We start from the raw sequence: 12,292 nt of genomic DNA, 5'->3' as shown, positions 1-12,292 counted from the left end.
GGACTTTGCCCACGTAGTAAACTGGCTTCTGAATCTTGGCCTTTTTATCGGGGCATCCCGTTCGACTACTAGGACCATGCTTACGACTTGTGTGGTAGCTGCAATGTACACAAAGAGCTCCTCTTTTTTATTAGGTGGGGTTAGAATCAATGGAGACAATAAGGGCCTGTTTGTTTCAGCTTCGGATTGTGGCTTTCAGCTTTTATAATCTGAAGCTGAAACAAACAGACAGCTTTTGATTATAGCTTTTTAAAATCTGCTGGTTGGATTGTGGGAATCTGAGAAGCTGGTTTTTCTCAGCTTTTGATAGAATATGAAAGTCCATTTTACTAAACTATCCACCAAATTTTTTTAGAATCTACAGTCTAAAAGCTTTTCACAATCCAGGTTTTCACAATCTAGCTTCTATAAGCTGCTTTTCAGAATCTCCAGCTGAAACAAACATGCCCTAAATACCTTTTTAAGTCTTGAAACTCTTTCTCCGCCTCTTCCATCCACTCAAACTTGTCATTCTTTTTCAAAAGCTTGAAGAAGGGCATCCCTCGCTCGCCCATCCTAGAGATGAATCGACTAAAGGCTGCTAGGTATCCTGTTAATTTTTTAACTTCCTTTAGTGTTCGAGGTGACCACATCTGGTCGAGAACCTCGATTTTTCCTGAATTGGCCTGAATGTCGTGACTTGACACAAGGAAACTGAGAAGCTTGCAGGATGGAATGCAATATGTGAGATCTTGTGATGAAAAATTTGTTTCAACAAAGAAATTCGCAAAGCAAAGTGATTTAGAATAATGTTCATGAGTTGTTAAGATATTTCTTGGATATTCTTGGATAGCATAGATGGTTCGATGCGCTATCAAAAGTTGGGTATGTTTATGTTAGCGTGTTGGTTTTGCTTGGAGTTAGCGTGGTGTTGCGTGAACTGATCTCGAGTCAAGTGGGGAAGGACTTGTGCTTGTACTTGTTTGTTATTTGATTGATGTGCAGGTGTTGCTCAAAGGCGAACATGGTTGATAACGGATCGGTGAACTAAGTTCAGGAAAGAACTAAGGTTCGGTGACTAGTTTCAGGAGGAACTAAGGTCATGGTGATTGAGGATGTTATGCGGGACGTTTGAGCTGAGAGAACAATGAATATGGAGACAAGGTTTCGCGATGGACGCATGAGGTGATTTGATCTTGAGAGGACGTGAAGATTAATTCATGTTCAAGTCAGAGCAGGCATGAGGGAGTTGTGTGGTGGCTAGACTTGAGACAAGAGTTACTGTCACAGACGGACTCTGAGTTGGTTATGTACATGCATGTATGCATGGGAGATGTTGCATACATGATTACGTTAGAGTTGTTAGCTAATTAGCTTAATTAGCAAGAGTGGTTTGTCCTCTTGTGATTAGAGTTGGATAGATACCAGATTGAATACGACTTGGAGTTATAGTTCGATTTAGTCACGTTTGTGCATGTGGTTATCCAATAAATAGAGAGGTCTATTGTATTGGGTAGACAACATAGTAGAGACAAAGATAGAGAAACCCTAGAGAGGGATGTTTTGGAATTTTGTAAAATCCTTGTTGGATACTTTAGAGAGGCATCTTTCAAATTCATCTATGCAATGAAAATCAAGTTTCATAAATTGATGAGTTGCTGATACGAAATGTTCTCTCTGTTCTATATTCTGCGTGCTTGATTTTTGTTTTCAATTAATTTCAAGTTTTTAGCTAGTTTCATCTTGGTTTAATCCATCCAAAACCTTGCTAGAATATCTAGTGATTGATCTAAGAAAATTTCGAGTGATTTTGATTTGATCTTGAGTAGCTTTTTGGTCAACTCAACTAGGTTTTGATCTACTCGATTATGGTTGATACAGTTTGCTTCAACTAAAAATATTTCATGATACACATATCCGATTGAGTCTATTCTTGTTGGAATAGTTTTGTACTTGAATCTAGTTTTCTTCTGTCCAAATTTTAGGTCAATTGGACCAATAGATCTTTCTCTACATCATTTTTACTAGAGCATGTAAATCTATTTCGAGTGGAATACTGAGTTTAAATTGATTTTTGATTTGGGTGAGTTAATCTTTGAATTTTATTTCCACAATAATTCACCCCCCTCTAATTCGGTATTTTTTGCATATTCAATCCTATAATCGGTATCAGAGTCTTAATCCTTTCTAATTGATCTTAATCGGTAATTAGAAACATGGCTTCAGATAGGTATTCCACAAAACCTTGTATTTTTCATGGAGTTGATTTCGGTTCTAGAAGGTGAAGATGGAGGCCTACATCCAAGCACAGGACTTTGCAATTTAGGAAAAGATCTACAAGCAATATGTGGTTTCAAAGAATAATGAAGTGATGGCACAGAACATGCCAACCATCGAGGCAAATAGCTAGACAAGGAACTTGATCATCCCAGGCTTGGGAAGGAGCGACTTTGACCAAGTGATACATCTCAAATCAACGTATAGGGTATATAAAGCACTTTGTGATTATCATGAAGGTTTATCCACCATTAAAAAGGTACATCAAAATTTATATAAGAAAGAATACATGAAATTTGAGATGAAACCCGGTAAGTCTCTTGATTATTTATTTGCTCGCTTTAATAAGATTCTTAGCAATCTACGTGCTGTTAATGTTGCATATACTAATGCTGAAATGCATGACAACAGCTAGGAGTTTAGACATGTCGGTATGGGAGATGAAGGTGACATCTATTAGAGAATTTACTGTCATGACTACACTTACATTAGATGTTCTTTATTCTAAATTGAAAACTCATGAGCTAGATATCTTTGCTAGGAAGAACGCTAAGAAATCAATTGCTTTGGTCTCTCAACCTAGCATGTCACATATTGAATTTTCTTCAACAAGCTTTTCTTTATCTTCTATATCTTGACAAACCGATGATCAGGTTGAGTTGAATACTGACGAAGATTTAGCATTACTCTCTACTCGTTTCTCTAAAGCATTGCAGAATGTGCGTACGAGGAAGAGACGAAGTGGAGGTCCTCAAAGATGCTATGAATGTGGTGATCTCAAACATATTCATTCCAATTGTCCTAATCTTGCAGATAAAGCATCAAATGAGGAGAAGGAGAAAAAGAAGCACCCTTTCAACGACAAAAGGAAAAAGAGTTTTCTCAACCAACCGTAAGGTTGTGCATCGAGTTCTTTTGGCACTTAAAAAAGTTAACTTGAGTGACGTTGATTTGGAGAGCAGCGAGGATGACACAACATCCAAGAACAAGACATTACATGATTTAACTGGGTTGTGTCTCATGGAAAGCAACAAAGAAAGTTGCATCGAGGATGAACTTGATAGCAACAGAAATGAGGTATTACCTACTTATGATGATTTATCCAATGTTGTTGTTCATCTTGGTACACTCTTAGAGAAATATAACAAGAAAATAAGAAACATGATATTTTAATTGAACCACTTAATTCTAAAATCGCAAGACTTAAAACTTTAATTCCTGATGATGATGCTTGCAAGTCATGTGACTTAATTTATTATGAGCTCACTTCTCTTAGAGATGTTCATGCTTCTCTACTCTTGAGAAACTTAGAGAAGAAATTAAGAAGAATGAGAAACTTTCTCTGTTGAATTGCAAACATAATAAAAATACTAGTTGTTCAACGTCTTATTTGCCTATTTCAACTCCGTGTTCTAATTGCTCAATTCTTGAATTAATGTTGCATGATGCTAATCCTAGAGTTTCTCATAAAGCTAATGATATGATTACTAATGAGGTTCTTTCATGCTCTAACTGTCATAAACAAAATAAACCCATGAATGTTGCTTGTGATAAGTGCCCAACTCTTTCTAAACAGGTTGATTACTTGAAAGAAACTTTAGAACATTTTTCTAAGGGAAAGAAAAAACTGAACTTGATTTTAGATTCAAGTCAAGCACATGTAAACAAGGATTGAGTTTCGATCCTTATGCTCGTTCTAAGACAAATGCACCCACTGTTATTAGAGCTCTTGGTAGTGGCAAATTTGAAACACTTGCTGAATCTGAACCTAAGAAGATTGTTTTTAAGTCTTCTGAATTTTTATCTTCTACAATGAATGCAAATGTTGCTTCTTCTTCTAAATTCACACATAAGGTTAAGTAAACTTGGACTCATTGTAGTACATATGAACATTTAGTATATTTTTGCTTTAGACAAGTTCAAGGCTAGGTCTAATTTTTGAAAGTCACATGTTATACCTCGTGAGGTTGTGTCACCTCATTTTGTGCCTCGGGTGAAACAGTCATCACCTTTCTTCTAATCGTGTAACTTGTCATGAGCCTACTCGGGCTTCTCATGTTGAGGCTACTCAGGCTGCTCGTGTTTCTCGAATTGAACCTACTTGTGCCTCTTAAGTTGAGTCTACTCGGGTTACTCGTATTTTTTCTACTCGTATTTCTAGTTGGGTGACTCAGTACTAGATCCCTAAATGCTTTATTACTAACCCCAGTACTGAGGCCTCGACATCTTCTGTTGCTTTGTAGGCTTCTCGAGCCAGGAAGGAGAACATATGGCTAGTCGATTCCAGATGCTCACGCCATATGTCCGGTGATAAGAATTGGTTCTCCTCTCTTGTACGTACATCTCGTGCTGAAAGTGTTAATGTTGGAGATGCTTCTTCTACATCAGTTGTTGCAAAAGGTTTAGTGCAGGTAAATGACAAGTTTATATTTAAGGATTTTTCTCTAGTCGAGAACTTGAAATTTAACTTGCTTTCTGTCTCACAAATGATTGATGAAGACCTTGAGGTGTGCTTTAACAAAAATGAATGCAAAGTTTTAGATGCTTCAGGTGATCCGGTTTTTAGAATCTCACGTTTTGGAAGAGTTCTTAAAGTTGATTTTAAGGCATCACCTTCTTCTAAGCTTACATGCCTTGTTCCTAATGTTTCTAAAGATCCAATCTTTTGGCATGGTAAACTTAGTCATATTGGTCTATATCATCTCACTCGAGTTAGTGGGTTAGATCTTATACAATTGCTTGCCTAAACTTAAAGGTGATAGCGAGTTAGTTTGGTCTTCTTGTAGACATGGTAAAATGCATTCAGTTTCACATCCACATATTATCATGGTTATAACAAATGAGTCAAGTCAACTTTTGCAGCTTAATATTGTTGGACCTTCTAGTGTTCAATCTTTTCAAGGTAAATGGTATATGCGTGTTATTATTGATGACTACTCTAGATATTCTTGGGATTATTTTAGAAGTTTAGTTCTTAGATTATCTGTTGATCTCCAAAGATCCTCGAGAGCGATTAGAAGTGATAATAGAATTGAATTTAATAATTCTTCTTTTGATCACTTTTGTGCTGAAAAAGGGATTGAACATCAATTTTCATCACCTAAAGTACCTCAACAAAATGGTGTATTTGAAAGGAAGAATAGAACTATGGTTGAGATGGCTAGGACCATGTTAGATGACTTTTTACTCCTAGAAAATTTTGGGCTGAAGCTATATCTATTGCTTGTTCTATTTCAAACCATGTTTTCTTAATATCTAAATTAGGTAAAACTTCATATGAGTTGCGGTTTGGACATAGGTATAGTGTATCTCATTTTAAAGTTTTTGGCTATAAGTGTTTTGTCCTGAAATCTGAAAATTTAGATAAGTTTGAGTCTTGATCAACTGATGGTATTTTTCTTTTATGTCCCACTCATACTCTTAAATATAAGTGGCTACCGTATGCTTATTTTGGAGACTAACAAAATTGTTGAAACCTATGAGGTTACTTTCGATGAGACTAGTCCTAGAACTAGACTAAATGATATAGGTATAGGTACATGTTGGGGAAAAATAAACCAGCCTGAGGATAATGGTTAAATATTACTATCCAGGTCCCTCCGGAACCTTGATCTTCGAATCCTCAGCTAAATGCTCAACCTCCGAAGGCATCAGGCTCCTTCGTGCCACCTCTTCGTACCTATGAAGCCTTCCCATGACTCAGAACCACGCCTGCCCCCTCCCCCCCCCCCCCCCCCCCGAGGCCTTTGGCCTCCGAACTCTAAGCAGCAGGCCTGACCCCTGGAGGTTATGGACCCCTTCAGGCCACCCCACCAGCGCCTGGGCAGCTTTCCGAAGCCTCATCCTCCCGAAGGCTCAGCCTTCCGGAGTCCTGCCTCCTGAAGCCTTCACCTCCTGGAGTCATGCCTCCCGAGGCTACACGGTGAGTCATCAGGCCTCAGAAAAGATTTGTCAGAAGGGGAGCACCGGTCATGCTTTGCCTGCAAGGAAGTGACCGGCATTAAACGCCTAGGCTGGTAGACGTCGCGCTGACACCCTGGCGTAAGGCTATTCTGACACCCTTGACAGTGTGGCGCTGGGCCACAGTTGGCGACCGGCTCGCCCCCTACAGGGGGCAGGCACCATGATAGTTACTACAGTGGATATTTATCTCCCAAGTAGGGTAGAAAGTAGTTATCCGGAATAAGGCCCAGTAATTCAGTCAAATCCTAGATATTTGTACATTGTGATAACTTGTACGCCAAACTACGCATGGCCCTATAAATAGGGGCCTTGGTCGCCTGGGCTAGAGGCGAGATGGCAAAAAAGACACAGAGGTGAAGAAACATCAAGTCACGCTGTGATACTCACTCCAGATCGACCCATTATTTCCACCATCAATACATTCATGGTGTTCCTTCTTCTTAAACTTTGTCTCCAAGCTGAGTCTCCTCCTTAGAAGAAACTCTCACCGTACTTGCTGGGGCAAGACAAACTCTTGCTCCAATAGCGTGTCGTCCATGGGGATTCGAACACAGAAGTACTAAGAGAGGTAGGAATCCACCAGGAAAACCACCAAAGTGTGACCAAAACCGTCACACCCACCGTTGCAAGCATGCAACCATATGCATGGCAGTCTTAGCCATCCACACAGTATGCATGCTCCAGCCCCGCTACTGTGTGGGAAAAAGTTCCTCCAACTTTGGCCAACCCAGAACCTTGAGTCGATACAGGAACTCCAGACGGCGTGGAGACCTCCCAGCCTCTGCACAACGAAGACCTCGCCGCCTCAGGAGAGGATGCGGCTGAAGCCACAGCCAACCAGGCTGCCTTCCAGTGGTTCTGGGTGGTTGAACCCAGGAGTGTTCCCACCTGGGCTTGGTCCCAAAGTATCCCCTTCGACAACACCTGGGATACCCCGGGCGAGCCAACATCTTTGGAAAGTCTTTCCACCCAGCGTCCTCCTTGGACCCCTCAGGCGAAAGAGGGTTCCAAAGGGACGCAGGACTCCGGGGTGCGCAGACCTTCCAGCACCCCCGATGCCGCCCTCGCAGCACCAACCGCGCGCAGGGAACCTCAAGCCCACCTCGTCCGGGGAGGCATAGTCAGAGCCACTTTGGCTCCAAAAGCCGGTTCACTGGAAAGCCTCGACAGTCTCCCAAAGGGGGTGGAGACCCTGGGGAAACCACAGGCTCCAGGACACACCACCTTCAGTAGCAACCCCAACGACAACTCCAAGCTCCGGTGCCCCGGAGGCACACGGGTGCATCCTGCACGGACCAGGGCGCGGCAACAACACCAACAACTGCCACACCCTCATGACCTTCTGGGAGGAATACCTCGGAAGGCAAGCAGGACACCTGGCTGCAAAAGGAGCCGACGAAGGATGACGCAGGGTTTGGAGGCCTGGGGCAAACTCCTGGGCAAATCCCAGGCCTCTCAACCCCGCACCATCACTACCAACCCTACTACCAACGGTACTATATCCAGCAATGAGAACTGAGTCGGGGACATGTCATCACCAGGCTCCGAAGCCAGGCAACGGCTATGGGCCGAGGCGGTCGAGAACCGCCTCTCCTAACCAGCCTTTGGCTACGCCTCCAACATGCCGTCGCTAGGCTCTGGACGGATTACCTCTGGAGTCGGGCAACGACTAAAGGCTGAGATGGTCGAGGACCTCCTCTCCCGACTAGCTATTTCTACAAAGGTACACCCACTATTAATTATCGGTAGTTTACCTAGTGATCTATCTTTCGTACAGCAAGGTTAGAGTATGTTGGAGGCCTCCAACCTTACTGCTAGAAGTTTTTTGCAATAGATAGCCACTAGGTAGAAGCAGTAGAACTTAAGTTACATCCTCAGTTAGCATGAATAGTTATATAACCTAGCTATGTTTTATACTACAATCAGCTTCTTGTTGCCAATAGTAGACTGCAAAACTTATCTAGTATGACCATGCAAAATCCCTACACTCCCGTAGACGCATCATGCCTAGGTCGCCTGGGGGCGGGTCTGCCCAGGTTTCCTGGAAGGCATTGTGCGGCCTCGGAAGTGTAGTGGCCACGTATCAAGGGATTTCCTTGATAGACCATGTTGCGGCGCCACCCGTGGGACATCTTCGGGTGGCGTGACAAGCCCACGTACCGTGGAAGTAGCATACCTAGGTCACCTGGAAGGCAAGACTGCCTAGATTTCCTGGAAGGCATTGCATAGTCTCGGTAGACAGTGAGGCCCACACACCACGGGCGCTGCTTATGCCTAGGTCACCTGGAAGGCAGATTATGCCCAGGGTGCCTTGGAAGGCATTTGCATAGCCTCGGGTGTCAAAGCCATGCCCTGGGGGATGTCCTCAGTGGCGGAGATGCGATGCCCTGAGGAATGTTGTCGCAAGTAATCCTCGTTGCATGCCTACACACCGCGGGCGCTGCTTATTCCTAGGTCACCTGGAAGGCAGATTATGCCCAGGGTGCCCAGGAAGGCATTTGCATAGCCTCATGTGTCGAAACCATGCCCCAGGGGATGTCCTCGGTGGTGGAGATACGGTGCTCTGAGGAATGCTATCGCAAGGAATCCTCGTTGCATGACATGCCTAAACACCGCGGGCATAGCATGCCTAGGTCAACTAGAAGGCAAGACTGCCTAGGTTTCTTGGAAGGTATTGTGTAGCCTCAATAGTGTGTAGATGCTGGTTATCAAGGGACTTCCTTGGTAATGTAGTTGCAGCGCCCCCGAGGGATTCTTCGGAGGCGTGACAGTGCCACACACCAGTAAGCATTGCTTTCCTAAACCCAAGGTCACCTGAAGGTTTCTCGGAGGGTAGGCTTTGCCCTGGTAGGTAGTGGAGCCCACACACCGCGGGCATAGCATGCCTAGGTCACCTGGAAGGCAAGACTTTCTAGGTTTCCTGGAAGGTATTGTGTAGCCTCGATAGTGTGTGGACGCCGCATATCAGGAGATGGCCCTGATGTGAGGATGCGGTGCTCTGAGGAATGCTGTCACAAGGGATCCTCATTGCACGACATGCTTATATACCGCGGGCGCAGCATGCCTAGGTCACCGCTAAGGCATCAAGCCTAGGTTTCCTAAAAGGTATTGCATAGCTTCGATCGTATAAATGCCACGTGCCAGGGCACATCCTTGGTGGACAGTGTTGCGGTGCACCCTGAGCATTTCCTCGGGAGCACGACAAGCCTACACACCACGGGCGTAGCATGCCTAGGTCACCTAGAAGGCAAGACTACCTAGGTTTTCTGGAAGGTATTGTATAGCTCCGATAGTGTCTAGGGCCTTCGGCATTAATACATGCCAAGGAGTCTTACAAACCTCCGATAAAAATAGAGAGTCTTACAAACCTCCGGCAAAAACGGAGAGTCCTACAAAACCTCCGACAAAAACAGAGAATCTTACAAAACCTCCGGCAAAAACGGAGAACTTTACAAAACCTCCGACAAAAATGGAGAGTCTTACAAAACTTCTGGCAAAAATGGAGAATCTTACAAAACCTCCGGCAAAAACGGAGGACCTTACAAAACCTCCGACAAAATGGAGAACATTACAAAACCTCCAGCAAAAACGAAGAGCTTTACCAAACCTCCGAACAACAGAGAGTTTTACCAAACCTCCACCAAAATGGAGAGACTTCCAAAAACCTCTGCACAATGGAGAGTTTTACGAAATCTCCGGCAAAAATGGAGAGCTTTACCAAACCTTCGCACAACATAGAGCTTTACCAAACCTCTGCCAAAAAAGAGAGATATCAAAAAACCTCCGCACAACGGAGAGCTTTACCAAACCTCTGCCAAAATGGAGAGACTTCCAAAACCCCCGCAAATGGGGATGTTTTCCGAAAACTCCGCCGGGTGGAAAGGTTCTGAAAGGACCTGACGGGATGAGTACCCCGGCATCTTGAAGGAAAATTCCTCCGTGCTAAAGGGGTACGAAACCCGCTAGCCTCTAAAAGGCATAGCAAACAGATCAAATGGGTATAAAAACTCCCCTCTCTACAGGGAAAGGTATGACCCGCGTGACTCAAACACGTATGGTAAAAGGTAAAATCATTACCCTACCATCTCCTTTAAAGACACAATTCATACGTCATTTTGTGAAATTATACTGATATTTAATGAAAGCTCACGCTGCATGGCACGGGGAATATAGTGGAACCCTTGACTATCCATTGCAGAGGCCACAAATTCATTGCAGCAGCTAAGGGCCGAGGGTGTCACGGACCACCTCTCATGCCTAGCCCTCGGCTTCGCCTCCGACACGCCGTCACCAGGCTCCGGACGGAGTACCTCCAGAGCTAGGTAGCGACTAAGGGCCAAGGGGGTCGTAGATCACTTCCCTAGCCTGGCCCTCGGCTTCGCCTCTCTCACACCATCGCCAGGCTCCGGACAGAGTACCTTTGGAGCCAGGCAGTGACTAAGGGTCGAGGGAGTTGTGGACCACCTCTCCCACCTAGCCCTCAGCTTCGCCTCCAACACACCGTCGCTAGGCTCCGGACGGAGTACCTCCAGAGCCGGGCAGCAGCTAAGGTTCAAGGGGGCCGCGGACCACTTCCCCCTCCTGGCCCTCGGCATCACCTCCGACACGCCGTCGCTAGGCTCTAGACGGAGTACCTCCAGAGCTAGGCAGCGGCTAAGGGCCGAGGGGGGTGCGGACCACTTCCCTTACCTGGCCCTTGGCTTCGCCTCCAACACGCCGTCGCCAGGCTCTGGACGGAGTACCTCCAGAGCCGAGCAGTGGCTAATGGCTGAGAGGGTTGCGGACCACTTCCCCCACCTGGCCCTCAGCTTCGCCTTCGACACGCCATCACCAGGCTCCGGACGGAGTACCTCTGGAGCTGGGCAGCAGCTAAGGGCCGAGGGGGTTGCGGACCACCTCTCCCGCCTGGCCCTCAACTTTGCTTCCGACACACTATCGTCAGGCTCCGAACGAAGTACCTCCGGAGCCGGCAGCAGCTAAGGGCCGAGGGGGTCACAGACCACCTCTCTCGCCTAGTCCTCGACTTCACCACCGACACACCGTCGCCAGGCTCCGGACGGAGCACCTTCGAAGCTGAGTAGTGGCTAAGGGCCAAGGGGGTCGCGAACCACCTCTCCCATCTAACATTCGGCTTCGCCTCCAACATGTTGTCACCGGCCTTTAGACGGGTCACCTCCGAAGCCGGGCAGCGGCTAGGAGCTCGAAGGGACGCAGTCCATCTCCAAGAGCTTGTCGCCAAGAATCCCAACGGGGCCTTGCCGGGTTGAAAGTCTGAAACAAGATTGGAAAAAGGCCCAACCAAATGCCAAACCCGGGGAGAACACGATAGCCAAGAATGACGAAGTCACCAAACACCTCGCCCAGCCATCCTTAGCTACCCTGTGTATCTACCGTCACCAAAGCCCCAAGGCCACCTCTCTTCAAGAAGAAGATGAAGCCGGTTACAATCTACGCGAGGTCTCGATACCCCGATCATCCGAAAAACTAGCCACAAAGAGGGCGAGGAAGTACGATACGAAGGCACGAAGGCACATATACATATGGTCACCTATTCAAAAGATCCTCTTGTACTCCGATACAGAAAGAGACACGACCGTCCCCGAAGGTCCATATTATATTATTAAACAACTAGTACATCAGAGGACACATACAAAGAGCGACAGTTCAAAGATTGCTACCAGGGAGATAGACCCCGACAGAGCAAACCAGGGGGAGAAAGAGTACAAGGTGACTAGGTCAAGCCATGGGCCCACAGCAAGGCCATAGTCGACCGTGAGACACGAATGTCTCACGACTTCACCAAGAGCTCCCTCCAGAAGACCGCCTTCACCTCCTACGGGCCCCGGCAGGGGCCACGTATGGGGCTTCATATGCGTCTCATCTGCTGTCTACCGCTGCGAAGGTCGATATAGTTGCTGGCTCCCGAGCTATTGGAGGAGAAGAAGAGTCTGAGGAGGTCACTGGTGGGGGCTTCTCTCTCTCCTTCCCAGCCTCCTCCTTCGCTGTCAAAGTCGCCATCGTCTCCGCAGACACCTGGTTATCCTCATCACTCTCCCCCTACAGGAGATCCCAA

The sequence above is a fragment of the Phragmites australis genome, chromosome 7, assembly GCF_958298935.1.
Source record: "Phragmites australis chromosome 7, lpPhrAust1.1, whole genome shotgun sequence".
NCBI classification, from domain to species: domain Eukaryota; kingdom Viridiplantae; phylum Streptophyta; class Magnoliopsida; order Poales; family Poaceae; genus Phragmites; species Phragmites australis.
The sequence above is the reverse complement of the archived record's forward strand: the minus strand, read 5'-3'. Positions refer to the sequence as shown.